Source organism: Mandrillus leucophaeus, unplaced genomic scaffold (genome assembly GCF_000951045.1).
Source record: "Mandrillus leucophaeus isolate KB7577 unplaced genomic scaffold, Mleu.le_1.0 Scaffold40, whole genome shotgun sequence".
In the NCBI taxonomy this organism is placed as follows: Eukaryota; Metazoa; Chordata; class Mammalia; order Primates; family Cercopithecidae; genus Mandrillus; species Mandrillus leucophaeus.
The window spans coordinates 5,012,286-5,018,324 of record NW_012104254.1 but is presented as its reverse complement, the minus strand read 5'-3'; the positions used below and the strand labels follow the sequence as shown (position 1 = coordinate 5,018,324).

At 43.0% G+C, this 6,039-nt stretch overlaps 1 pseudogene; it reads left to right on the top strand.

The window, feature by feature from the left end:
- The first annotated feature begins 4,107 nt into the window (after nt 1–4,107).
- LOC105548055 lies at nt 4,108–4,960 on the top strand (annotated as a pseudogene).
- The last annotated feature ends 1,079 nt before the right edge of the window (nt 4,961–6,039 follow it).

Below are 6,039 nucleotides of genomic sequence, written 5' to 3'. Positions count from 1 at the left end.
TTCTTAACCACCTTTGAGCTATGAACTCCTTTAGCAATCTGATGCAAGCTGGAAAAAATACGCATACACATAATTTTGTACACAACTTCAGAGAAAGCACATTGTAGACCCTCTCCTAAGGTCGCTACTTTGGCAGTTCTTTCTAAGCCGGTTCATTTTCTCATTAAGGCTGTGTCCTTTTCACAGAAGAGAGTATATGTGGAAAAAAAAAAAAACACCTTATAAACAGCAAATCAACCTATTAATACAGCCTATAAATTCAAAGTCTTGTAAGATATAGAATAGATCGGCCAGGTGTGGTGGCTCACGCCTGTAATCCCAGCGCTTTGGGAAGCTGAGGTGGGAGGATCACGAGGTCAGGGATTTGAGACCAGCCTGACCAACATGGTGAAACCCCATCTCTACTAAAAAAACAAAAATTAGCCGGGCGTGGTGGTGTGTGCCTGTAATCCCAGCTACTGAGGAGGCTGAGGCCGGAGAATCACTTGAACCCAGGAAACGGAGGTTGCAGTGAGCCGAGATTGTGCCATTGCACTCTAGCCTGGGCGACAGAGTGAGACTCCGTTTCCTGGAAAAAAAAAAAAAAAAAGAATAGATCTTCCATAGAGATGTATCCACATATAAAATATAACTATAATAATGGTAAAAACATATTTACAGTGTTTTTACTTGGCAGCACACATATATCATTCTATCCCATTGAAATCCTTGGCATATGGTTAGGGAAGACATTGTCCCATTTTATAGATGAGGACACGGAAGAAGAGAGGGCTAGGTGGCATGCCTGCAATGACAGGGCCGGGTGGCAGCAGCACTGGGACAGGAACCAAGGTCTTGTCACTCCGAGGCCCAGGCTCCCCAAGAGGCAATGCCGTCTGCACTTCTCTTTGATTGCTCTCTCCCATGGCCTTAGGCAGAACCTGGGGGCGCTCACGGCAAAGGCAGTCTTTGTGCATGCACACTTGGCCCGCATCAGCCTCCCGGTGGGAAACACAGACACAGAGGAAATGATGTTTTCTAACACAGGGAAAGAAGCACAGGGCCTGCCTTCAGAAATCAAGGTTGCGTAGACAGAGGGGAACTTTTTACTAGGGCTTCCTCTTGGCCAATTAAACTTAATGACTCATTTCCTTTTTCTTCTGAAAACATACAGCATTTTTCTCCTACCGTCCTGAAAGGGGAGAAACCTGGAAGAACGCCACCTAGTGGCCCAAACCTTCAAGATCGTGGCTCCTTCTCCACCTGCTACCCCGCCCCCACTTCATAGGCTACCTTGCCTGTTAGAAAACTGGACCCATACCCCTCACCATGCAGCAAGATAATCTCAAATGGATCAGAAATCCAAACGTAAAAAATGAAAACAAACAAGTATTAGAAGACACATCGGTGGACTTCTTTATACCCTGGGTGTGGGAAGTCTGTCTGTGATTCAAATCCCGGATGCAAACCAAAGGGCCTCTGGGTGCTTGCTCCTCCAGCTGAGAGAGGAGTTGGGGAGGAAAGGCGATGTGCGGGCAATCTTCTCCTCCGTGTGGCATCTGCCCTACCCCATTAGAGCTAAGTGACTGTCCCCAGCCTGGGCTCCTGGGATCAAGGGGAGGGAAACAGATTTAAAAAACAATTAAACTGACTGGGCCCACTGCCCCCTTTGCCTTCTGGACAGACAGGAAAAGAGGTCTCACTGCTGTGCCTCACAAAAAGGAAGACACTCAAGATATCAAGAGGCATGGAGCCGGGCACAGTGGCTCCTACCTGTAATCCCAGCACTTTGGAAGGACAGGCAGGAGGATCCTTTGAGCCCAGGAGTTTGAGACCGGCCTGGGCAAAATATCGAGACTCTGTCTCTACAAAAAGTAAAATAAAAGTATTAAAAATTAGCCGGGTGCAGCACTGTACCCCTGTGAGAATCATTTGAGCCCAGGAGGTCGAGGCTGCAGTGAGCCAAGATCACACCACTGCACTCTAGCCTGGGTAACAGTGGAAGACCTTGTCTCAAAAAAGAAAAAAAAAAAGAAGCTTTTTTTTTCAAATAAAAATTTTAAGAGAGGAATGGAAACCCAGTCCAAGCTCAGCCTGACACCAAAATGAATGCTTTTCTAATGAAAAATCAAATATTTCAATGAAATAAAAGAAAGTATTAATAAATTCAGCAACTTTAAAAAAACCTGCTGCATAGCAAGAAAATTGGCACATTGTGAGAAATATTTGCAACATTTTCACAGAAACAGGTTAATCTGTAATATTAGGAATATAACGAACATTTAAATATTGAGGGGAAAAGGCCAAAACTTGATAGAAAATTAGGCAAAAGGCATGAACAAACAGTTCACACACACAGATACAAAAATATATAGATGGACCTTAAAATACAGAAAGATGTTCAGGTTCACTCATTATGTTGTAAATATATATTAGAACCACATTGAGATACCAATCTTTATAAAATTGACAGAATTTCAGATATTTGACAGTGCACTCCATTGGCAAGGCTGTAATGATTCTCGTAATCATTGGTGGGAATGCAAAATGATACAATGCCTGTGGAGGGAATTTGGAAATATCTTGCAAAACTATATATGCATTTACCCTTTGACTCAGTAATACTAACTCCAGGAATTTATCCTGAAAGTACACTTCTACTTTCAACATATTTATAAGGTTGTTCATGGAGACATTACTTAAACAGCAAAATATTAGAAACAGCTTCATTCAATTAGGATAGTAATTGAATAAACCGTGATGCAGTCACACAACGGAGTACCACACAGCTGAAAAGCGTTGAGGAGTATTTCTCTGAATTAACATGTAGTAATTTCCGGGATATGTTAAGTGAAAAAATTAAAGTACTAAAGAATGGATATATTATGCTACTTTTTTTTTGTATTAGAAAGAGAAACACAGGAAGAATAAACCAAAAACAAGTAGTCGCCTAGAGGCGATTGGCAGGAATAGAGTGGAAGTAATAAGGATGTGAGTTTACCCTTTCGTATTAGTCTGTTCTCACACTGCTAATAAAGGCATACCCGAGACTGAGTAATTTATAAAGGAAAGAGGGTTAATTGATTCATAATTCAGCATGGTTGGGGAGGCCTCAGGAAACTTACAATCATGGTGGAAGGGGAAGCAAACACGTCCTTCTTCACATGGTGGCAGGAAGGAGAAATGCCAAGCAAAAGGGGGAAAAGCCCCTTATAAAACCATCAATCTCGTGAGAACTCACTCACTATCACGAGAACAGCAGCGTGAGTGTAACCACCACAATGATTCAATTACCTCCCATCAGGCCCCTAGTACAACTCACAGGGATTATAGGAACTACAGTTCAAGAAGAGATTTGGGTGAGGACACAGCCAAACCATATCAAATTCTGAGTGTAGTTTTTGATATACAGTTATATATAACTACATATATAATTATATGTATACATATATATAGTTTTGACTTTTGAACCTTGTAAAAGTTTTTCATATTTAATTTTTTTTTTTGACAGAGTCTCACTCTGTCACCCATGCTGGAGTGCAGTGGCATGATCTCAGCTCACTGCAACCTCCAACTCCTGGGTTCCAGTGATTCTCCTGTCTCAGCCTCCTGAGTAGCTGGGATTATAGGTGTGTTGCCACCATACCTGACTAATTTTTGTATTTTTAGTAGAGATGGAGTTTTGCCATGTTGGTCAAGCTGGGCTCAAACTCTTGACCTCAGGTGATCTGCCCACCTCGGCTTCCCAAAGTGCTGGGATTACAGGTGTGAGCCACCATGCCTGGCCCATATTTAAACTTTTTAAATTTTGAGAGATTTGTCAAAAAGAAAACCTTAAAATTAAATGCAAATATAAACAAATGAACTTAACTGCATATAAAATTAATAATAGAACCATACAGAAAAAAAAAAAAAAGGTTGACATGACCTGTGAATACAGTATTCTGACTATATACACTTAACTGGATGTATTCTAAGAACAAATAGTACTACAAAGAAGTCTTGAAATTTTCTTAGGCTTGATGTTGGAAATGGGCTTTTGCACTACCCAGAGAGGGGTCCATTCTGCCTTGTTCTGGATTCCTGTCTTAATTTAAAGGGAAATGTTCACAATTTCCAGAGCCCTTGATGGAAATGAAGGAGGAGGATGTCCTTAAGTTCCTTGCAGCAGGAACCCACTTAGGTGGCACCAACCTTGACTTCCAAATGGAACAGTACATCTATAAAATGAAAAGTGATGGCATCTACATTCTAAAACTGAAGAAGACCTGGGAGAAGTTTCTGCTGGCAACTCATGCCATTGTTGCCATTGAAAACCCTGCTGATGTCAGTGTCATATCCTCCAGGAAAACTGGCCAGAAAGCCATGCTGTCATTTGCTGCTATCGCTGGAGCCACTCTTGTTGCTGGCCGCTTCACTCCTAGAACATTCTCTAACCAGATCCCGGCAGCCTTCTGGGAGTCACGGCTTCTTGTGGTTACTGACCCCAGGACTGACCACCAGCCCCTCACAGAAGCATCTTACGTTAACGTACCTACCATTGCTCTGTGTCACACAGATTCTCCTCTGCACTATGTGGACATTGCCATTCCATGCAACAACAAGGGAGCTCACTCAGGGGGTTTGACGTGGTGGATGCTGGCCTGGAAAGTCCTGCACATGCCTGGCACCATCTGTGAAAGGGAGGTCATGCCAGATCTCTGCTTCTACAGAGATCCTGAAGAGATTGTAAAGAAGAGCAGGCTGCTGCTGGAGAGGCAGTGACCAAGAGGAATTTCAGGAGGAATGAACTGCTGCAGCTCCTGAGTCCACTGCTATAAGCCTGAGGGTGCAGACTGGTCTGAAGGTGGCAGGTGCCCTCTGTGCTATTCAGCAGCTCCCTACTGAAGACTGGAGTGCTCTGCTTGCCACGGAAGACTGGTCTGCAGCTCCCACTGCTTAGGCCACTAAATGTATAGGAGCAACCACTGAATGGGCTTAAGCTGTTTGTCTACAGGCTTTTAAACACCATGAAAAGAAAGCTGACAGAAATAAACACCAATTTATTTTAAAAAGGAAATGATAGGCCAGGCACCACGGCTCACACCTGAAATCCCAGCACTTTGGGAGGCCAAGGAGGATGGATCACCTGAGATCGGGAGTTCGAGACCAGCCTGACCAACACGGAGAAACTCGTCTCCACAAAAAATACAAAATTAGCTGAACATTGTGGTGCATGCCTGTAATCAAAGCTACTCAGGAGGCTGAGGCGGGAGAATCACTTGAACCCGGGAGACGGAAGTTGTGGCAAGCCAGGATTGCACCATTGCACTCCAGCCTGGGCAACAAAAGCAAAACTCTGTCTCAAAAAAAAAAAAAAAAAAAAAGGAAATGGTATTGAAGCAGTCATTCTAAAAGTGTTTGGGGTGTATTGTAGGATAGAGCAAATGGTTAAATATATTGATGTTTCCTTTTTGCTAACAGGTGTGTCAAAATAAACTAAATGAATGAATGTATTGATGGTGTTGGAAGTCAGAGTTCCCATTGTGGAGGAAGCAAAGATACAAATATGGAATGGAAAGATGAGGAGGAATCCTGTGGAGCTGGATTTTAATTGGAAGAAATTTAGAAAAACAATACTAGTGTTCTAAAAGTATCCTTTTCCTAGATCTGTCCACTGAAAGGGTTTATAAGCAATGGGTATCCCAGTAGCAATGAGCAAACCTAGTGGCCAGAGCTTGATTTCTGAATGCCATTTTCCACTAAAAGAAACCTTGGAGAAATGGCTGATTCCAGACCTGGAGCAGGGAAAATATGAAGTGAGCCGCAAAGTAAGGAAGTGCTCAAAGACGGATGGGGTTATGTCAAAAGGATACTGACATCAGCTTGGAGGAACTTCCACTAACCATATTTGGGACAATCTGACATCAAAAATAAGTTATTGTAGTAGATTATAATGCAGACCTCAGAAGGTTAGCCTCAAGGTCCTGGGGGCCCTTCCATAGGGCTTCTTGACAGCATGGCAGCTGGCTTCCCCTAGAGCAAGCCATGTGACAGCTCCCGAAATGAAAACCGTAGTGT